Source organism: Camellia sinensis, chromosome 1, assembly GCF_055761805.1.
Source record: "Camellia sinensis isolate YWXY chromosome 1, ASM5576180v1, whole genome shotgun sequence".
NCBI lineage: Eukaryota > Viridiplantae > Streptophyta > Magnoliopsida > Ericales > Theaceae > Camellia > Camellia sinensis.
Window position 1 is genome coordinate 167624055 of NC_138961.1, and position 24796 is coordinate 167648850.

The 24796-nt window shown below is 36.3% G+C and overlaps 1 pseudogene; it reads left to right on the forward strand.

The window, feature by feature from the left end:
• Positions 1-10278: 10278 nt before the first annotated feature.
• On the forward strand, positions 10279-11064 carry LOC114302281 (14-3-3 protein 1 pseudogene; annotated as a pseudogene).
• The last annotated feature ends 13732 nt before the right edge of the window (positions 11065-24796 follow it).

The window sequence follows — 24796 nt, forward strand, 5'->3', positions numbered from 1 at the left end:
ATAACTAAAATAATATACCATGAGTTATAATCAAATCATAATTTGTATATTATAGAATTTTTCATTGTTTTATTTATTTATTTTTATTTTTTAAGATTTTTTTTATTATTTTTTATTTTTTTGATACAAATGAAATTCATATTTTTTAGTAAAATAAAGATTTCATTTTAGGTTGAGAATACATCTTTTTCTTAAACTTTGAAAAAATTATTTTTATGAGTCTATTTTACATAGGATCACACACGGTAGCAATAATTTTGATCAGTCATTAACAAATCTATTTGTAATTGAGTTTCAATTGTTAAAATTTTTATATACAAAAAACATTGAGATTCAAAATTACTTTTACATTTTAAAGATAAATCTCTATGCATCGCATATATTACCTACTAGTTAATAACTAAAAAGACGATGAGGTTTTTGAAGAACTCCTATGGCCCAATGGCCACTAAGTTCACCCAATCTGCTCATGACTTATAGGGCTTGAGATTATGGTTTAAACCCATAAAGATGGATTGGGCAAAATTTTTAAACCCAATTACAATGTGGGTTGGGTTTGGGAAGAGTGCTTAAGCCTCAAGCCGCCCACAAATTATACTATACAATATAGTTTTATAAATATGTACATTTATATAGGAAATTCTATGATACACACCATAATCTCTCTAGTTATGATCTATTAGAATATAAATTATGATTTGGTTATGTATCTTATAGTGTTAATTATACTCATTGTGATATTGGTTATGGTAAAAAAAAAAAAATTAATTATATCTTATGTGGTGTTTGATTATTTATTTATTTTTTGCTTACACTTTGTTTGGACGGAGGGGTTTGGACAGAAAAGAAAAGAAATGGTGAAATAAGAAACACCTTCACTTATTTGAATGGTTAAGTAAGTGAGAAATAGTAAGAAATGATGAGAGATGGTGAGAAAATGATTCTCACCAAACGTATATTTTGTTTCTCACCAAAAGTAGTAAGATTTGGTGAGAAAGGAATTGAGCTTAATGAAATTCTTTTAAAATACCAAAACTACTTTATGAAAAAACATAATTTATTAATATGAAATGTTATTTTGATAAAATGAAATACAACACTTTTATTTCTTTTCTCTTATTTATTCTATCCAAAGAAATAAAATATGTGAGAAATCACATTCTCTTCTATTTTATTAATCTAAACATAATGGTGAGAAACCATAATCATTTTTTTTTTCTCACTTAAGTGAAAAACCACAATCATTTCTTTTTTTCTTATTTACTCTATCTAACAAATAAGATAAGTAAGAAACTACAATAGTGTTTGGTAGAGTTTTAGAATTATGAATTGAAAAGAGAAAATTTGTTTGGTTATGAGTTTTAAATTTTTGATGTGACATATGAAATGAGAAAAGTTGTTTGGTTATGAGTTTTAAAAACATAATTGGAAAACTTATAACTCATAACCAAACACACAACTCAAAACTCTAATGAAAATTTTATTCAAAACTCATAACTAAACTCTTTTTAAAATTCAATTCAAAAAATAATTTGTCATTTTAGTCAAAAAATAATAATTTCTATATTTAAAAAATATCAAAAACAACTCAGTGTGATTGGTTTGAGTTTTTTAAATTAAGTTTTTTGAAAACTCTGTTTTTTGATTTTTGTGTTTTTTTGTTTTTAGTGAAAATTTTTAAAATTTTAAACATTTTTTTTTACATTTTTAGATACACCTTACTTAGATGTATCTAAAAAGTAAAAAATTTATGAAAAAATATTTTAAAAATTTAATAAATACATAAAAATATGAAAAATGTACTGAATTCTCGTATTTTTTTTATATTTTTAGTATTTAGTGAATTTTTAAAAGGTTTTTTTTCACAAATTTTTTACTTTTTGGATATATTTATGTTAGGTATGTCTAAAAAGTTAAAAAAAATGCTTAAAATATTAAAAAAATTCAGTAAAAACAAAAAAACACGGAAAACAAGAAAGTAGAATTTTCTGAAAAGTATTTTTGAAAAAACACAACCAAACAAGCTGAATATAATTTTACTTTCTCCAAATAACAGGTGGCGATTGACAATTGCAAAAAAAAAAAAAAAGAGAAGTGGTCAACTGGCCAGACGACCGGGTTCATCAAAAATTTAAAAATTGTTTGTTTTACCAAATATGTTTTCAAAATGTATTTTGAAATTGATTTGGAATCATGATTTGAAAACTCAAACCAAACATAACATTAAAATGTAAGGGTGAAATTAATTTTAGAAAACTCTACCGAACACAGCCTACATTCTCTTTTCCTCTATTCATCCAAACATGATAGTAAGAAATCATAATTATTTATTTTCTTTTCTTTTCTTAACTAGGTGAAAAATCACAATTATTTCTTTTCTTTTCTCAACTAGGTGAAAAATCACAATCATTTTTTTCTTTATCTCGCCTCTTGATCCAAATGGAGTGCTAGTTATCTCCCCTGGGTTTGAATTATGATATTTGTGGTAATCAACTCTATAAATGTCATAACTTACATGTGGTACACCCTTTTGAGGGTATGTACCATAACATTATCCTTATATTTATGTATTACATTGTTTAACTTTATTTTGGGCAAACTAAATCGATAGTCTGTGTATTTTATGCTTTATTTTATTTTGATTCTTGCATTTTCAATTTGCTTGATTTAACTCTAAATTTTGAATTTGGTTCCATTTGATCCAATCAATAACTTTTGTTAGGTTTTTTAACAGAAATTTGTCATGTACACACCATGTGAAAATTTTGAAGGACAAAATAGACATTTTAATCTATCTTATTTTCGTTACCTCCTCCAGCCGCCACTTCCACCAAACATCACCAGCCACAAACACTACGCTGCCATCAAATAAAAAGCAAACCAAAATACAAAATGAAAATGAAGAACAAAATCAAAATTAAAATTCTTCATCTTATTTAATTCGTTTGAACACTCTTAGATTTTCATCTCAGTTTCAAAAATAAAAAATGAAAAATAATCTCAAATCTTCATCTCTATGTCCAAATTTGTACGATTCAGAGCCTCGACGCTAGCAACCCTCATCGCCTTTTTCCCAATCTCTAACAACCCCATTTTTGTCATTGTCGTTTTGATTTCACATTCATCTGGATGATCTCATAGCTCCATCTCTAGATTTGGACGATCGCAATCCCCCAATGCTAGCAAGCTTTTGTTGTCTTATTCCTCTATCTCCAGCAACTTCATTATCATCATCATCGTAGCTGGTTTTACCATCATCAACTACAACGTCACCCTTTCCCACCCTAGCCTTGACTCACCTCGTCTCTCTCCAACCCAACCACGAACCTCTCTCCCTCCTTAAACTCAGTTGCGAACCTCCCTCTCTTAACCTAACTGCTAGAAAGCACGAATACGGATACGAGATACAGATATGATATGATACGGATATGGCGATACAGCAAAATCTAAAAAAGTAGGATACGGGTACGGCTAGGATACGTTTGTAAAAAATAATAAATAAATAAATTATTAGCAGTGAGTTACACATAAACTCAAGAATGTTAAGAAATCATAGTAACTTTATAATGCAAAATACTAATCTTTAAAAATTATGTATTAATTTAAGTCAGTAACTAGTTTAGTTTTTAAATTTTCGATAGGTCTTGCAAATATTTCATTTCAATATCAAGTCTAATATGTTGATATTATAATATCAAAACAATTCACAACTTGACCCTATGTTTTTTCTTTTTGAACTAGTCAAAAATATTCTATACAAGTTTACTTGATTATTTATTTATTGATATTTAATTTTACTATTGTTATATTATCTTATTAATCCTTAATTCTATGTAGTTGTAGGGGACATGCATGATACAATGAAAATATGTCAATTTGATGAATTCTATTACTTTAGCTTACTATGTTATTTTTTATAAAAAAAACTAAGCAAAGTATTGTAAAAATATTCTTTTTATCCTCTCAATTATATTATATTATGATGTTTTGCAAGAAATGATACAATTCTAATTTCGTAAAAGGAATAATACGTGACTTGGAGCATTTGATACTTCAAAATTAATTAAGAAGTATCCGATAATATGTGACTTGGAGCATCCGATACTTCAAAACTAAGTATCCGATACTTCAAAATTAATGAAAAATTAATTAAGAAGAATCTGATACTAAGTATTAGATACGTATTCATAAGTATCCGAGGAGTATCGGTATTCGATACAAGTACGATACGGATACGTCTTCCTATTTGAAGTATCTGTGCTTCATAGGCGACCTTCATCCACCTCCCGTAACCCTGCTATAACCTTCTTCGCCCTTCTTCATCTAGCCCAGATGTGACTTTTCCCTACTCTCTCTCTCTCTCTTTCTCTCTCTCTCTCTCTCTCTCTCTCTCCCTCCCTAGCCTTCTGACGTTTCTTTCTTTCTCCCTCAATGATCAGTTCTGAAAAACTGATCATTGCATTCCTCTTTTCTTTTCTGAGTCTCTCTTTAGTGATATTGAAACATGTCTTAGTATGAAATAACTTAGTGAGTTAGTAATAAAAGATAGGTAATATTAATAAAATTACTATTTTGTTGTAGACGTCCCCAAACGTCCCGAGAGGACGAGTCCCGTTCTGTTCATTTGGGCTCACTACAAGTTCGGACTCTCAAATTGTCACGGTTCTAAATCTGAACCAAAGAGTCCAAATCCGGCAAATCGTTTTGAGAAAACAGATTTTGAAAGAAGTGCCAAACATGGACTACTTTGCCAGATACAGAGTCGCCACCTAAATGTTTTATTTTGGGGAAATTTAGGAAACCCTGACTCATTTGCCTAAGGCCACGTGTCCGTCATCACCAAAGTTGCCTCGGCTCGAGAACTTGGGTACGATTGGGGAAGGTCACTTCGTGAGCACCCCCGCTCGCCCGATCAAAGATCGGCCCCTACTAACCATGATATCAAGTTTTGAAAACATTATGTGCTCTTATTCTGGTTTATTAGCCTAGATTTACTATGTGATGCGCACAGCATACAAGTATAGACCAGGTCGCCTGAATTGGAACAAAACATTTCCTGCTCGTTTTTGAAAATGATTTGCTACTCGTAAGTAGGCTTAAAATGCAAATTTTGCCACCCTCGGGTGGGCTTAGAAAAGATGATTTTGCCACTATCTAGTGGACTTAAAATTCACAGTTGATGATTTGTTCCAATCTAAATAACCCAACCTTCACCCATAGGCGTTCAGGCAGTTATATCACATAAGCATATAGCCTCATGGTAAGCATGCTATCATGGCAGCCACTCACACACATGCAAGGATGCTAAAGCACAAACACTTACCGAGTACTCCAAACCAAAACAAAAGCTGTGTTAGAAATCCATGCATGATCCTAACTATATAGAAATGACTAATGCAACACATGCAAAATGCAATTAAGATAGGCTCGGCTATTCTAAAGATGGCATGTGAAATGCTACAACTAACATGTATTTAACTTGGAATTGAGATACACATGCAGTTAGTATGATACGCCGAGCCCGGTGCATGCAAAACAGATGAATGAATGCAAACATGCTATCATACTATATGCTAATTGAAACATACCCTAATCTAACCATCATAAGCGGGTAAATAAAAGGGAGAAAGACATGGGGTTGGAAGACATACATCACACACACGCACACTTATTACAGTTGTGCCCTCACTCGGAGGGTCCGAATAAATAATACAGTCCCAAATGAATAAATAATACAGTCCCGAATAAATACAGAATCCTAATTAATTAACAAATTAATCTAGGAAAGCAGTAAATTGGCACGCAAATCCATGGACCACCTCAGCTCTGTTCCAAATGATGAATGATGCATGCTCGGGTTGCCTTGTGCGGAGAATCCCTTGCGATGTCCCGGTTTGCCTCTGTTTGCAATTATTCTTGGGATGCATGCCAGGCTCCGGAAGGTTGTTGATTTCTGATTTGCTGCAACAGAGAGCAACAAAGGGGCATGGAAAAGTATTTTCACATATGTATGCATGACTACTCTTCAGGAAGTGTAGTCCTCGATCCTCGTGCCACCAATCACGCATCTCGATGCATGATGGCCGAGAAGTCGAATTGCATGACTCAATATGAAATGAATACACATATGGACACAACAAGGCCTAGACTCCATCATGGATAATCCGGAGTGTCGGCGACCAGGAATTGAGACACGTTCCGTCACTCGGAGTACGAAACGTCCCTCGTTTCCCGTGCTTGGGCTAACTCCTATCCCAAGCACTATGCAATATGCATGACATGCATGAATGCGATCCTAACATGCATCCTAGCATACATAATGCTATGAAATGGCATACACAATGCACGATGTAACGAGGCATACACAATGCTCTAACATGCAACCTAGCATACACAATGCTGCGAAATGAAATGGTATACACAATGCACGATGGACTTACACCAACATGAGTGGACCTCAGCCACACTCACATCAGTAGCCATTAGATAAAAATGAGACACTCGAAATGCGTGCACACATGCACGCAAACGGAGAACCAAGTCTAAGGCATCAAATGCCACTCTACCAAAGCATGGCAAGGCATGGAACATGGTATGCAAACATGCAAATTTCAGTACTGAAATATGATACAAAATGGTCCCGAATCATGGAAAAATGGCATCCGATGGATGAGATGAACCCCGAAACTCGAAACTAGGCACATGGAATGACTTATAGCTATACAAAGCATGCATTATTTGATCATGAAGTCTAAAGACAGAGTTAAGGCAGTCCCAAAACATGAATATTTCTAGTTCAAAGCATGGCCAAAAAGTGCTAGCAAGATGGGCTAAAGTAGCATGCAACTTTGACTAGCAAACATGGTTTACATGGAAAGTGTGTGAAGCATATGGAATCTCACCAAACCAGCAAAAATCAGTGAACAAAACATGTGAAAATAGGCCCAAATAACCACTGAAATGAAGCCAACACATGCAAAAATGATGAGTTACTTTAGAGGGCCATGCGAGGAGTTATTAAGCACATGCAAGATAGACATTTAGCATGTCATAAAAAACTATGAAAATCAAATATGGTAGTCTTAAAACTCACCAAATTGACCCTGGAAAGGGACTTCAAAGTATGCAAGATAGGGTCTCTTTGGAAGGCCAAAATGACCACCAAACAAGTCAAGGAGAGAGGGGGTCACCCCCCTCTGATGTGGAGGCTCAAAATAGTGTGCTAGCCACTGAAAATCCACTGGATTTCAGTGGCTAGGAGGCCAAACAAAGCATGCAACAAGAGCTTAGGTATAAGGCTCAAAACAAGGGACAATCAAGCATAAAAGGAAGTATGAGACCTCAAATAAGAAAATTCCCTTAATAAAACATGAAGATAATGTCAAAATAAGCCTTTTTCCAGTTTATAACAAATCTAAAAAATGAACACAAATAGGGCTAATCTATCATGCAAAAATGGCCCTAAAAGAGAGAATAGAGACAAGGGACAGCATCTGGCCCCAAACAGTGAAGAGCCCTTCAACAAAGTTGAAGAAGGGCTCAAAATGAAGCACTTTATAGTTTACATCAAGTCTCGAAAATGAACAAAAGTGAGGCTAAATCAGCATGTAAGAAAAAGGCCTAAAAGAGAGATAAAGAGGCAAGTGGTAGCAGCTGACCTCAAACAGAGGAGAGCCCTTCAACAAAGTTGAATAGAGGCTCAAAACAAGATATTTCACAGTTTATGACCAAGTCCAAAACAGCTCACAAATAAGCCTAAAATATCATGCAAAAATAGGCCTAAAAGAGAGTTTAAACACAAAGGGGGAGGAGGAGACCTCAAACAGAGAAAGACCCTTGATCAAACATGGAGAAGAGCTCGAAATAAGACTATTTCCAGTATAGGTCGGAGCCCAAAAATACAAGCAACAAAGGCTAAGAAAGCATGCAAAATAGAGCTAAAAGAGAGGAAAAAGAGACTTACCCTTGTAGCCTAAGTCTTCAACAACTTTTGGTCCAAGAAATGGTGCTCCTAGCCTTTGGAAATCAGCTTCAAAGGGCTGGAATGGAGGGTGGAGGTGTGGTGCTATGAGTGGTAGTGTAAAGGGGGCAAGAACCTTTGGGTTTGAAGGGTTTAGAAGAGAGGGAGATGGAGAGTTGTATGCAATGCCCCAACTGGTTTTGTCAACCCCTCAAAATGGAGCTGGGGTGCTGGTTTTATAGAGGAGGAGAGTGGAGGAATGGAGGGAAAAATCAAATTCAAATTTCCCCCCCAAAGGCAGCCCCCCCGGATACAAAATCTAGGGGAAAACAGAGGGTACAACTGGAATACACTTGGAGAAAGGATCATGGCCGGCCAGGTTCAAAAGGTTCAGGTGGCCGGCCGGCCACCTCCCATGGCCGGCCGGCCAGGGATCAAAAGGTTCAATGAAGATTGCTGGCCAGCCACCTCAAAAAGGTGGTCTCCTATGTGTGCACAACACAACTATGTGGTCAAAACCTAGAAAATGTGAACTAGGAGAGAGAAAAGCCAACTTTATAGGGGGGTTCAAAAGGGTCAGAGACAATTACTGGCCGGCCTATCAATATTGGTGGCCTCCCAGGTGTGTGCAACACAAATATGTGGTTTAGGGCTAGAAAAAGTGGCCTAAGGGTGGTCAACATTAGCTTTCTAGTGAGAAAAACGGGCGAGGGAGAGCAATGAAGAAATAAAACTAGCTTTTCAGAACAATTACTGGCCTCCCACCCTCCTACAAGCTTTCTAACAATGAAAATAAGGTCTCCACCAAAAATGAACCAAAACGGATGCAAAACGGAGGTTCGGAGACCGAAACGCGCGGCCTAGGACCCCGAAAAATGGGCTGTTAAGCACCGGAGGTGGCATTCGACCACGAAGTTGGTCTCTCGGGCCACAGTGTTCCTCAAAAGGGAGGAAATAAGGTGTATACCAAAAACCGGAGCAAACGGAGGTGGTTAGGCAGTCCCGAACCGAGGCACACGGTCGCCGGCTCCGAAAAATCGAAAACCGGGCTCCAAATGGGAAAAATGGCCTACGACCACGAAACGTAGCCTACGGCCACTGAGAGATGATCTACGAGACCTCTCCCTCCCTTCGGGAAGAGAAAACAAAGAAAACAGGACCTGGTTCGCAAACCGAGGCAAAGCACAAAAGAGCCCCGAAGTCTAGAGGCATCCGCAACCTCAGAACGAGCACAATATGCAACATCACCGAGCGCTCAATCAGTGACGTCTAAGCCTTAAGGTCGGTCAAAAATGGAGTGTCTACATTTGTCTTTGAAAATAAGTCGTGCCACTCCCATACGATTTTTTTATCAAAAAATCTAACATAAGTTATTAATTGGACCAAAATAATAAATTAAAAATTTAGAGTCAAAATTTAGCAATTTAAAAATATAAGAACCAAAATGACGTAAGAAATAAACTATAGAGATTGCGGGTGTAATTTGGCTATTTATTTGTTTTATAAGAATAAAATATGTATTACTAGTTATGTAAATAATTACTTATAAAATTTAAACTACTAACCTTCAATACGTTATAGAGACACAAATTATTAAATTAGTTATGCTTTTTATTTTAAAATATGAAAAAAAAAATTGAAATAGAGATTTAATAACAAAAACATATACACAAGTTGTCAAAAATATATAAGATTTCTAACACAAATAGAATTGAATAATAATTCGAGGGAAAGACTATGGTACATATCTGTATATTATATGCACCTTATAACTAAAAAATATATATATATATATATATATATATATAAGTCCAAATGTTTTGAGTCATAGCTAAAAAAAATAAAATTCATAAAAAAATACCACATGAGGTATAACCAAAGATCTCATGAGTAATAACAAAAATAATGTCATAACTAAAAAATAAAATTGATCATAACTAAAAAAGAAAATGACATAGTTAGGAGTGCATATTTTTTTTAAAACAATCAAAAAGAAATTTTATTGATAATGATCAAACAGAAATACATTGCCAATCATCAACAAAAAGAAGGGTGCAAAGAGCATCATAATAAGGCAACCCGCTCCCAACTAGGTTGATATCGAGAAGCAAGTCCATTCATTTACTAGCACCACTCGAAGTTGGTAAGACACCAACCTAAAAGCACAAAATACACCAACAACAGATGAACTCCTACAAGAAAACCTGCAGCACAAGAAAACCTGTACCTCTTGAATCTTTCGAGTTTTTAATCTCCTCTCCTATTCTATTCTGTTTTCTTTTTATTTCTTTTTAAGTCTTGAATTCTTCGAGGTTTTAATGGCAATGGTTGTACCTGAAAACATGAGCAGATACGAGTGCTTCTATATGGCCGAACTTGCCTAACAAGCCAACCGCTACACAGATACCATCAACTTCATGGAAAAGCTCATCATCAGTTCTACCTCCTCCTCTTCCTCCGGCAGCGAACTCACAATCGATGAGCGTAACCTCCTCTCCACCACCACCAAGAAAGTGATCGATTCACTCTGCGCCGCTTGGCAGGCCCTATCTCCAACTGAGCAGAACCACAACGACCATTTCGCACTTGTCACTGACTACAAATCCAAGATCAAATCCGAGCTCTTCCATCTCGGCAATAGGGTTTTGAATCTGCTAGACAAGCATCTGATACCCTCGGCATCGAACAGTGAGTCCAAAGTCTTCTATTTGAAGATGAAGGGGGATTACTATTGATACATGACGGAATTCAAAGTCGGAACACAGAGGAAACAAGCGGCTGAGAACACGATCATAGCATACAAGGCTGTGGAGGATATTGCGCTTTGTGAACTCGATCCAACGCTTCCCACGAGGCTGGGTCTGGCACTCAATTTCTCTGTTTTCTGCCACGAGATTGAAGGTGCATCGGATAAAGCGTGAACCATGGCAAGGGAGGCCTATGAGGAAGCCATAGCCAAGCTTGACAGTTTGGGAAACAAGTCATACAAGGAAACTAGTCTTCTCATCTTGCAACTAATGAGGGACAATCTCAATCGTTGGGCTTCTGATATGGAAATCACCTCATATTCTTATTACTCAGTCATAGGTTTGCTGATTCTGTAGGATTTTTTTATAGTTATTTTGGGGTAGAGAAAGCTTCATTGTTTTCCTTTTTGTTTTAAAGATCAAGAGTCTTAATTGTTTTCTTTTGTTTTGTTTTAAAAAATTGTACAGATATGGTTATACATATATATATATTTAGTTCTTCGTCTTATTTACGTATTTGATTTGCTTTCGTGAATGTTGATATATTATTCATATTGGGAAAAGTTAGGGATCATGAAAATTTTATGATCGTTAGATTACCTTATTTAGTGTGTGGTATTTTATTCTAAGTGTAATCCAAGAGTCACAAAACTTTCATGATTATTTTCATGAAAGGTTTTTCATGATACCTAGTATTGTTATGTTTATGAGCCAATTTTGGTTTGATCTATACTATGCATCGTTCAACTTTTTCATACCGCAAAAATACGAATGTAAAATTGCGCCCACACGTAACGGAATGGTTTCTTTTTAATTTTGGTGCACAAATAGCCCTATGCAACAACAAAAATCATTTATCAAACTAATTGGATTCGAAGGAGCAACCTCAATTGTTTGGAGATATATTTTTTTGATAACTAGTGCCTGTGCACCTCAAGTAATTCGAAGGCCTTAAATTTAATGGCCAGGCAAATTCTTAATGGCCCACTGGGGTGTCTGATTTACCCTATCAGACGCGGATTAGTTTGAGGTATAATTTGAAATTTATAAGCTATCTTCGAAATCATTCCATCTCGCCATCATTATTACACACACACATATATATATATATATATATATATATATTATTTTCAATAAAACATCAAAGAAAAAATCAATATAAAAAATATCCGAGACGTGGAATTTGGTAAAAATTGTTATTATATATACGCATATAATTTCAAGGTAAATAGTCATTGTAAAATTTAATTTTTTATTTTACATAATTACATATTCAACTAACATATCTTGTTTGATAGATTTCATTAAATAGATTTTTAAAATATAAATTTCGTTAAATAAAAATATAAAAATATAGATTTCATTAAATATAGATTTTAAAAATATAGATTTCATTAAATAAAAATATAAACAGCAGCAGCAACTATGCTATCAGCCCAGAAACACCCCATAGATCCCTAACAGCCCAACAGACGCAAAAGTTCACAGCAAGGGACGCATAACAGCTCACACAAAAGCCCACTGCTAAGCCTAGAGAACTTGCAGGCAGCTTCCCAGACCAGAACATGCATTGAGAATTGATGATCCTTAAACCCTTCCTCTAACCAAACAACCATTCTAAAACTTTATCAGATCAGGCAGACCTGCCACATTAAGGACAACATCCCTTTACAGCACCTGCAAATCCAGAACCTCAGGAATTCAGAAAATCAGCAATTCAGAACCTCAGGAATTCAGCAGATCAGCAGCAAACAAACCTTTACAGAAACAGTAAACAAACCTTTACAGCATCAGCAAAACAACAATTCAGCAATTCAGGACCTCAGGACCAAGACCAGAACCAAATAACATAACAACAGCAAAACAGCACCCCAATGGGGCTCCAAACCAACCTAACCAGACACTGAATTACTACACAGATCAGCCAGAGACTAAATATCAATTGCACCACAGACTAAGAATCAGACTCCGGATTCCTTCACATAAAGCTGGATCAACCCAACCCCACTCACAATGCAACCTTACAGCTCGCCCCTAGAACCACCTCCCACACAGAATCTAATGTGATCCATATTGAAGAAAAAATCATTCATTGTGAAGATGTGATCCTTAAACACTTCCTTGAACCACACAGCCAATCTAAACTTAATTAGATCAGTCACACCTACCACACTAGGGACAACATCCCTAAACAAGCATTCATTACGATGAATCCACAGAGACCACATTACAACCAATGGAATAGCCTTCCACATCATTCTCTCTTTTTTACTAAGCCTCCACTGTACCTGGTAGCGCACCTTGTACATCCCATCATCTTAGCATTTCTGACCATACTCTCCAAGCAACTGAACATGACAGTAATACATGGTTAATTGACTCATCCATTGATTTGCACAAACTGTAGACTGATGAGGTATTAGCAGCCACAACACCTATCCGGTTGAGAAAGTCTGCTGTTTTTAACCTTCCTTTCCAAGCAAGCCAACAAGAAAATTGAACTCTAAGGGGAATGAGTTTGACCCAAATCCTTTTAGTTATTGGTCTGAGGCTACCAAAGCCACTTGCCATAAATTTATAAACAGATTCAACTGAAAAAATTCCAGATTTTGAAGCATTCCAAACTAGAGTATCATCTGTGGATGGCCTCATAGCAGGACCTGCCCCTAATTGGCATACCAATCTGGTGGCCTCCATTCTTTCCCAATCATATAATTCCCTTTTGAACTGAAACGACCACTCACCAGTTTCCTCCTTCCTTTCCACCATTGCATATAGAGACTCTCCCTTATTCACTACCAATCTATACAAGAGAGGGAATTCATCTTTGAGACATAAGTTATTACACCATTTATCAACCCAGAAATTCACTCTATGTCCATTACCCATTTTCACCTTACAATTTTCTAGATAAAAGTTCAACAGTCTGTTACTCTGTTCAGATCCTGAAACTATATCCTTCCAGAGCTTAGAGCCCCTACTTATACGGCTAGATGAAGGCCACCAATTCCCCTCCTCTAACCTATATTTACTACAAATGATTCTTCTCCATAATGCCTTGCTCTCCACCCCAAACCTCCACCACCATTTCAATAAAAGGCAATCATTGACCTCTTTAACTCTCCTCGCCCCTAATCTCCCTTGCTCAACCCGTTGGGAAACTTCCTTCCATTTTACAAGGTGGACCTTCTTTCTTACCTCAGATCCTCCCTAAAGGAATGAGGCCTGAAGCTTATCCAGTTCTCTACCAACCCCTTGAGGCAATTTATATAAAGACAAATAGTATAAAGGCAATGAAGAAAGAACATATTTTATTAAAGTAAGCCTCCCTGCAAAAGAAAGTAATTTCCTTTTCCAACCTGCCAATTTGCTTCTAACTTTATCCAACACAGGTCTCCAAAATTCTTTTCTATTAGGATTGGCACCCACAGATAGACCTAAGTAGTGAAAGGGCAGCTTTTAACTTTGTAATTTAGCACTGATGCATACTCATTCAAATCTTCAATTGGAACACCCACTCCACTAACTGCGCTTTTATGGTAGTTTATCCTCAATCTAGATAGCATCTCAAAACACCTAAGAATCCTCTTCACATTACTAACTTCGAAGACATCAGCATCACACAATATTAAAGTATCATCTGCAAACTAAAGATGAGTAAGGACTATCCCACCAAAGCCAATTTGCACCCCTGATATCAACCCCAAATCCAAGGCTCTAGACATTAAGATGCTTAAGCCCTCTGCTACTATATTAAACAAGAAAGGGGACAGAGAGTCCCCTTGTCTAAGCCCTTTTTGTGGACTGAATTCATCAGTAGGAACTCCATTAACCAGCACAGATAATCTAGAGAAGGTAATATACTCCTTAATCTATCCCACCCACTTATCTCCAAACCCAAAATTATTCATCACTGAAAAAAGAAAATCCCAATTCAATGAGTCATAGGCGTTCTCAAAGTCTATCTTTATGATCAAACCTCTTTTCCTAGATTTCTTCCAACTATCAACAACCTCGTTAACCACCAACACTCCATCTAGTATGTTTCTACCTCCAATAAAAGCTGATTGATTTTCACTAACGATTTGAGGAATCACAGCCTTCAACTTGAATGATAAGACCTTAGTAAGAATTTTATAAAGTAAACCAACCAAGCTGATATGTCTATAATCAGCTAAATCCGCAGGGTTCTCCTCTTTATGGACCAAAGTAATGAAGGAACTATTAATCCCTTTAACCAACTTACTGTTTTTATGAAATTCAGCCATGAAATTGAGCTCATCAGTCTTCATAACTGTAAAATAATAAATTGAGATGTATATTATTATTGATGTTTTGATTGATGTATATATTTTGTATATTACAAGCTATTATATAGGAGAGGATTTGGGAGTAGGTGAGGTAGGTGAGTGGTGGTAGTGGATGGTAGTGGAGGTGGTGGGTGGTAGTGGAGATGGTAGGTGGAGTTGGTGGTGTGGTAATTTACACAATTTACAATTTACATTAACAGCCCCCCTCAAACTCAAGGAGGATAGGCACTAGCCAACTTGAGTTTGGAGAGAGTCACAAAACAGAAAAATAAGCTGACAATTAAAAAATGGGATAGGAGACACTGTATGGTCGTGTCGGATCGTTGCAGCAGACAGTTTACGGGGTCATGTCGGACCGTTGTAGCAGACACTGTGTGGTCGTGTCAGACCGTTGTAGAAGACAGTTTATGGGGTCATGTCGGACCGTTGTAGAAGACAGTTTACGGGGTCATGTCGGACCGATGTAGCAGGACAGTTTACGGGGTCATGTCGGACCGATGTAGCAGACAGTTTACGGGGTCATGTCGGACCGTTGTAGCAGACACTGTGTGGTCGTGTCAGACCGTTGTAGAAGACAGTTTATGGGGTCATGTCGGACCGTTGTAGAAGACAGTTTACGGGGTCATGTCGGACCGATGTAGCAGGACAGTTTACGGGGTCATGTCGGACCGTTGTAGAAGACAGTTTACGGGGTCATGTCGGACCGATGTAGCAGGACAGTTTACGGGGTCATGTCGGACCGATGTAGCAGACAGTTTACGGGGTCATGTCGGACCGTTGTAGAAGCTGACCGGAATCAAATGTCGGGACAGTTTACGGGGTCATGTCGGACCGTTGTAGCAGAGGTTGTGGTGATGCACAGTGCGCCATGAGCGACTTATACATGATACTGTGTATAACCCCCCCTCAAACTCAAATAGGTGTGAAGATAAAAACCTATTTGAGGTTGAAAAGGGATTGATAAAGCTGACCGGTGTAGAAGACACTGTATGAGTGTGTATATAGGCTGCCCAAAAGATATACATGGATGTAGATATCGAGCCCTCAAAAGTCGTGCCCTCAAAAGGTGTGCCCGCACCCTCAAAAGGCGTGCCATCAAAAGGCGTGCCCGAATGCATCAAAAGGCGTGCCTTTTTGTCGGCGAGAAGAGGCGCGCGATGCGCGTGGCTGCCTCTGTGTCATGGTCTTTATAAACCGAAGCGGAGGAGGCAGAAACGGAGACAGAAAAACAGAGAGAAACCTCTGAAAATTCTTCGTTTTGCTGAGAAAGAGAGGTCGTTTTGCTGAGATTGCTGAGAGAGATAGTCTGTAACACTCTGTTGTGAGAGATATTCTGTAACACTCTGTTGCCCAGAAAAATGGCTTCGTCTTCCCGTGGTCTGCTGACTCTCTTTCCCGACCTCAACGAGTCAACAAGAGAGATAACGGGTGCGGTGGCCCCTGAACCTCAACCAAACACTGTCGGTTTTGCGCCGTTGAACTTTCCGATGCGGTCGGTGGAGCAAAAAATGGCTGTGCAGTCGGATGTGGAGGCCAATCAGTATACTTTGAAGTCATGTGTGGAAACCATGACTGCGGTGACAAACTTGTCGAACCGGCTGCAGAGTAGGGCAAATGAGGTGCAGCAGTTAAACTCCCAGTTGGCTCTGCTCCAACGCATGTATAAGGATGCGCGAGTAGAGATAAGCGTGCTAAGGGCAGAAAACAAGGAGCTGAAGCGGAAGGCCACCGTGATGTTCCGATTTGGAGGTCCTCCATATGCTGCAGTGGAGGAGTATGGGGGAGTGAACGTGCTCGGCGGCGTGGAAAACACGGAGGCAGCATCGTCAAGGGCCGTCCAGGACGGAGGCAAGAAGAAGAGACCTGCAGCAGAGTAGAGAAGAAAAATCCCACTGTGCCGATTTGTGTTGGTTTGGTTTTGTTTTTTTTTTTTTTTTTTTTTGTTTTTTTTTTTTTTGGTGTAAAATGGTGATCGGGGTGAGTCCCGACATGAATAAAATAAGTTGGTGTGCAGTTCGGCTTGTTCCTCTGTTTGTTTGTTTGTTTTTTTTTTTTTTTTGTTTTTTTTTTTTTTTTGAAAAAAAAAAATAAAAAAAAAATAAAGAAATAAATAAAATAAAAGAAAGAAAATGGAGTGGTGTCTGCCATGTGCATGCGTGTGATGAGTGTGTGGGAATATAGGATAATAAAGAGATAAAGATATATATAGATAAAAGATAAAGAGGGTTTGAAAGTGGTAGAGAGAGTAAAAGAATAAAAAAAAAGGAAAAAGAAAGGTAAGTGGGAGGATGCTTGAATTGGGGTTTGATTTATCCTCAGATTCATGCTCCAAGGTGGTACACGTGGGTTGCTTGGTGTGGTGTTGTCGGTTTAGTTGTGTTGTAGAAGAATAAAATAAAATAAAAAAAATAGATAAAAGATAAAAGTGGTGGAAGGGGATAGATTAAACAAATAGGAAAGTGCCAGAGTTGGGCAACTGGGAAAGTGAAGAAAATGTTCTTTATACGGAATATTTTGCTAAAGCAAGAAAGAAAATGTTCTTTATACGGTGGTATCTGTGGTTGGTGTTTGTGACTGGGAAAATAAATGGTATCTGTGATCGGGGTTGCTCTCTCTCTCTCTGGTATCCGATGGTGTAGAGATTTGGGCTGAGAGTGCGTATCTGAGAGAGCAAGGGTCCTTCCAGGTCTTCAAATGTGTTGAGTATGAGGACGTCAGCTCGAGGGACTTGATGTCTCTCCGTCATGAAGAGTCGGATGTTTGGGTCATCCGGGTCGCCGCTCCGACAGAAGCTCGGAAGATCTCGAGGGACGAGGAGCAATCGCGGAAGCTGGGAGCAGAAGCATCTGTCGAAAAAGAGGCTTGGTAACAGCTTGGAAAGCATCGAACATCTCCATGAGTTGATCGCCCAATCGAGGGTGGTCTTCGGGAAGGCCATCGGAGATGGACTCCAAATGGAATCCGGGATAGCGACTGAAATGGGATTGGATGTTGGTGAATCGGAGGAGACGACTGCGGATGTGATCGGTGACCAGGAAGTTGGGTTGCCGGTGGTGGCCGTGGCCGTGGCTGCAGCCGTGGGGACACCTAGGGAATTTGAATTATCTAAGGGGGGGTTATGGTGTTGTGTACAAAGGACTGCTTCAAAATGAGATCTGGAAACTGAGAGAGTGACAGCTTCCTTCTGAAGAGAAAGAGAGCCAGAGCCCTCAGCCCATGTGTGTGTTGTGGTGTCTGTGTGTATGGCAGTGTGTGGATCAATATGTGACGCTTCTGCTAACTCCGAATCAAAACAGCGGGAGAGAAGGTATGTGTAGAGGTCCGGCGGGCGGCCAAGGCGAGACTGCCGCCCGCCGGTGAAGCAGAATGACTAGGTTGTTAACCTAGCTCTGATACCATGTAAAATAATAAATTGAGATGTATATTATTATTGATGTTTTGATTGATGTATATATTTTGTATATTACAAGCTATTATATAGGAGAGGATTTGGGAGTAGGTGAGGTAGGTGAGTGGTGGTAGTGGATGGTAGTGGAGGTGGTGGGTGGTAGTGGAGATGGTAGGTGGAGTTGGTGGTGTGGTAATTTACACAATTTACAATTTACATTAACAATAACCTTCCACAACTTCTGGATACAAGCCAAATTAAACCCATCAGGGCCCGGAGCCTTATTACCACCACAATCTTTAACAACCGACCTTATCTTTGCCTCAGAAAATTCTGCTTCCAACATGCCAAAAAATGGGCTGTCCCTCACTGACTTAAAAGAACCCTCCAATATAGGTTTAGATTTCCACACCTCAATGAATAATTTTTGAAAGTAAGATTGAACCTCTTGCTTAACCCTGCTAGGGTCATCAATAACCACATCCCCAACAGTTAAAGAATTAATTTCGTTCCTTCCCTGTCTACACTTAATTACCACATTGAAATAACGTGTGTTTTTATCACTATTCACATTCCAATTCAGTCTAGATTTCTGCAACCACACCCATTCCACCATTCTATTTAATCTGCTAACTTCAACTCTAACCTCTCTTCTTCTTGCTTTTTCTGACGCTACAAGCTCTCTTTCCTCAGCTTTTAGATCAATCATATGCAGCTCATACTCTGCTTGCTTCAACTTAGTATTAACATTACCAAATACATCTTTATTCCACTATTTAAGAGCTATTTTCAACTCTTTCAACTTCTTAAATAATCTGTAACCAGCCCATCTTTCCACATTATGTTCCAACCACCACTTTTCCACAAAAGGTAGGAATTTTGGATGCAATGTCCAATCATTTAAAAACCTAAAGGGCCTAGGGCCCCAATCTCTCTCATCCTCCATTAAAAGCAGAGGAATATGATCAGATAGTACCCGAGGTAACCCCCACAACTTTAGATTAAATGATTCCAACCATTTTGGATCCACAAGAACCCTGTCAATTCTGCTCCATTTTTCCCCCTCCCTTGCATTACACCACGTGTACCTTCTACCTAAAAGGGGCAAGTCATTCACCTCAGTTTTATCAATAAATTCATTCAGTTCCTTCATACCATTATCCCTCCTAGAACACCCTTTTCTTTCACCAATACTGCTAATTTCATTGAAATCACCCCCCAAGCACCATGGATTAGAAAAGTCCTCCGTTAGTTTCAGTAGACACTCCCACAGTTTCCCTCTATGGTTGCTAGGGTGGGGAAAATATCTATAGGTTTAAATTGTCGATAAAAACCTCAAATATGATAATTATTATTTTATGAAGGGTCTATGTTTTATCAACTTGATTATTTAAAAATATATTTTACTCGATATTTTTTAAAACATAAATGATTGAAATCATTAAATAAAATTCAAAGTAGACCTCACAATGCGTATAACAGTTACTGTTATGCACAAACCATAGTAAACCCCAAATCTAGTTATGTGTGCACAAGTACAAGATAATTTTATGCATGCATATGGTTAAGTCAATTTATGGACATGTTTACAAATTTTAAACAACAATTCACGCTTAGAGTAAATGTGCAATTTTTTTGTTGGTAAGAAAACATTATGTTATTAGTAAAATAAAATAAAAATGAGATCTTTCTTTAATTCATTATGGAAGAACTTCTATTACCGAAGCTATGTGGTAATCTATGATTGGCCATATGTAATGTTGGGTACAATGTCGCCTAATCTGCTAAATTCGCACCAATTCTCATCAACCCACACCGCTCTATTTTTTTTTTTTTTATTATTCGCAAAACAGAAAACTTTATTGATGAAGAGAGCAAAATACAAGCAAAACTTACATAAAAAAAAGTAGGAAAGTGCATAGAGCATCAAAGCTAACCTCAACAATCCTAACTAGGTTGGGATTGCAAAGGAAGCACAATCATATCCTAGCACTTGACCCAAGATTGGTGAAAGACCAATCAAAAGCAACCAAAGAAAGAAAACAAACAACAACACTACAGCAACAAGGCATAAAAAAAAAACACAAAAACAAAAAAACAAACACTATCACACCCAAAACCAAGAGTTAACTCTGCATTTGGAACCAGCTGCCCTGTTTCACACCTTGTTACACACAGTAGTAGACCTGCTTCAGGTTAGAAACAACATCATGCACTGAATACTTGAACTCTTTCAAAATTAAAGTAGTCCACGGAGCAACTCTAACCTTTACCAGATTATTCAAACCAGCCAAATCTGATTGTGTCTCATTAAATAAACACTCATTCTTGAGTTTCCACACTGACCACATCACTGATAATGGGATTGTCTTCCAAATTTTCTTCACATTTTTCTTAAAAATTTTGTACCTGACCACCAATGTAATAGTGCCTCCACTGAACCAGGAATAACCCAACTCAAATTCCACAATTCACAATATTAGACCAGATTCTCTAGGATAATGATGTAGAACATGGTTCGAAGACTGTACCTTAGATTTACAAAACACACACATGTAGTGTATTCACATTTGAATTCAGCACTCCTATCTTTTGCAAAAACTCAAATGACTTAATCCTACCTCTGCAAGCTAACAAATTCAGAAATTGTACTTTGGGAGGGGCTATACTATTCCAAATGCTCTTAGTGACCGTAATAGTAGGCCCTTTACTTGCTTCCACCCACATCCAGATTGATGCCACAATAAAGAATCCAAAGGAATGAGATGCACTGCTCTATTTTCTAATCGTGGATTGAACTTTAAATTTTATAATTCACCTTCAAAACTGCTCCGCTTCGCTATAGTTAATACATATATATATTTTTAACCACTAATGACATATCAAAGTAAAAATGAGTATGAAAGAGATTTAAGATGTGAAATTTGTTATAAATTAATAGTTATATATATGAAAAATATTATGTAAAATTAGTTTGTGTTATATATGTGAAAAATATTATACAAATTAGTATTATATATAATGTTAATACTTGATAATTGGTTAGAATATTTTTTAATCTGCAAATCTGTCGAAAACCACCCACACCGCTATTTGCCAATCCGCTAATTTGTCAATTTGTCATTCAGTTTATAAGTTTACTCTCAAGCTGCCCAAATCACACCACGCACACCCCTAATTGCATGTTATTAGAGATGGACATGGCCCCAATGGCCCACTAAATTCACCCAATCTGCTCATGACTTATAGGGCTTGAGATTAGGGGTGCTCAACGGATATTTCGATCCATCCAAACTAACCAAACTAAACAGATTCGCCGCATTTTGGATAGACGGTTGATGACGAGCGGACGGTTACAGATTTATTTTTTTTAATCCACTTAGTTTTGGATGGATAGCAGATTTAAGGTTCCGTTGACCGCAACCAAACCACCAAATCACGACTACCCCTAGTAATTTGTAAGACTTTTTGTTTTCAATGTGTTTAGATGTTCTGTTTGTGTTTTCAATTGAAAATGAGTTTAGATATTCTGTTGTGTTTTTAGTTTGTTTTCAATTTGGAAATCCTTTTATCAAATGGTAAGTCTTGATATTTGGTATTTTTGTGTGGAAAGTATATGGCTTGATTTTGCCATTTAAAAAAAAAAATCAAATTAAATAGTTTTTGAATAAAAAAAAAGTAATGAAATAGTTTTGATGATGTATCATTTTCTTAAATGTATTTATTATTGGTATTTAACAATTTACTTGATAATCTTTTGGTTATGTTAAATAGGACTGTTATCCCAAAAAAAAAATGTTGACAAGTTGTATTATATTCAAAATTTGAAAAAATTTAAGCCGCCAAACCGATTTGAATCCATCTGCTAATATGCTCAATTCGCATTCGCAAATTTGGTAAACTAATGCGGATTAATTTTTTTCAATCCGTCAATCCAGTAGATAGATGGCGGATTGGAGATTTTTCGACCGCAACCGAACCGCGATCACCCTACTTGAGATTGTAGTTTAAACCCATAAGATTGGATTGGGCAAAATTTTTTCAACCCAATTATAATACAGGTTGGATTTGGGAAAAGTGCGTAAAGCCCAAGCTACCCACAAAAAGTATACTATACAATATATTTTTATAAATATATACATTTACTTGGAAAATTCTACAGTATATGGTAGTTTCTCTAATTATGATACTTTGAATATTTAATTATGATTTATTAAGGTATTAGTTATGACTTAATTATATATATTGTAGTATTAATTATGATTTATTGTGATTTGAATTTTGGGTGTTGTTGTTTGAATATTGGGTGTTTGGTTCCTGCTGCTTGAATCTTGGTTCCTGCTGTTGTTTCCTTTGAGTGGCTGCTTTGACTTTGGGTGTTGGTTCCTCTGTTGGTTCCTTTGATTTTGTCCAGCTAGTGTTGGTTTCTCATCAATATTGTGCTTTGTTCTTTTATTTTATTTTATTTTTCTCTTATTTCTTTATTGATGTAATCTCATATGAAATGTATGTTTTTTTCATCAATAAAGATTTTGTTTTGTTGATCTAAAAAAAACAAAGTTATGACTTATTGTGAAGTTAGTTATGACATTATTTTGGTTATGATTAAAGATATCTTTATTATACCATATGTGGTGTTTGGTTGTAACTTAATTTTTTTTATTTTTTTTTTTTGTTAGTTATGACTTCCACATTGAGTCCTTCAAGAGTCCTTAAAGCCTATAAATGCCTCACCATTGTAGCTTTGTTCCCTTTCTTCTTTATATCCTACAATTTTTTGTAGATGTTTAAGTTTTCTTATTTTTATTTTTTATTATGTTTATTGATTTTCTGTTTGGTTGGTCAAAAAATTGGGAAAAATGCAAGAGAAACAAAAAAAGAATTTATAATTTATAATTTTTGGTTTTAGTTTTTTTTTTGTTTGTTTGTTTTTGTTTTTGGTTAGCTGATATATAAGTGTTTCTTTAGTTTTTAAATTTTTGTTTGGTTGCTCATAAATTGTTGAGGCAAATACAAACAAATCCCCCCTTTAATTTTGTTATGTTGAAAAGTATTTATTTTTTGGGACCTAATAACAAAAATTCTTTATTCAGGTCAGAAATTGCTTTGAGAGATAGAAAATATGGTCAAAGAAGATAGAACATTCAAGAATTTTGAGTGCTCCTTCCATTTTTTATTATTTTTTTCATGAGATATTTATTGTGTAATCATAGTAAAAAAACATTTTATTTCGTAACTTTCACTATATATATTTCCAACATTCGACTTTCATTTATGAAGTATATGAGATTATTAGCTATTCATATGTGGTCAATGTGGCGATTCAAAGAAAACTTTTGTACAAATAATATTAATTATAGTTTAGATTTTAGTTTCGTTTAGATTTTAATCACGGTTAATATACTGTATTGATAGTCACATTTTGACGTTGAACCCCTTTTTTCATCACATGCACTAACCGTGATATACATACAATTGTGATCTTATCTCATTATTAATTATGAATTATTTAAGTTCAATCTCATGTTTTATTGGTTATTAATCACACTTAAAATTCGTGATCTAAATGTTTACTATTACAGTCAAATCGAGTGATGGAATTATCTTTTAAAAAGTGTGATCGAAAATGATCCTTAACAATCACACTCTCAAAGATAATACTTTAACAAAATAAAAATTCAATGATTGAATAACATACTACAACAAGTTGGGTCTTGGATGACGAATTTTTTTTGTCTCCAAAGAGCTAATTTCTCCACTATAGATATTTGTGAGGAAATATTTTCGTCACGGGGTTCGTCATTGAATGTTTGTCGGTAAAAAGCATCATGACGAAAAATAATTTCGTCACCAATGAAATTACTTCAGTGACAAAACTTTTTGTCACCAATAAAACAATATTGTCATTAAAAATCCTCATTTTCGTCACCAAATAGTTATTCAGTACTACATTTATAACTTTATTTGACGAATAAATTTGTCGTACATGTTGATCATTGATGAGGAAATAATTTCGTCATAGTAAGATGTAAAGTTGACGAAATTTTTCGTCTCCAAACGTCATACATGGGTGACGAAATATATTTCCTAGCAAAAATATATATATGAGATGAAATTTTTAGTCACCAAACAACAAAATCAATGAAAACTTTCATATATAAATTGTAATAATTTTGTCACAAAAAATATTTATTAGCGACGAATAATCACTTTGTCATAATAATAAGTACAAATGACGAAAAAAATTCGTCACTAAACTTGTCTCATATTTTATATTTCAATTTAAATTATTATTTCACAAATATCCCTGCTCATATCCCCATAACCTTTTAAATGTAGTAAAAAATCAATTAGCTATTATACACCACTCCGCAAAAAAAATTCACTAAAG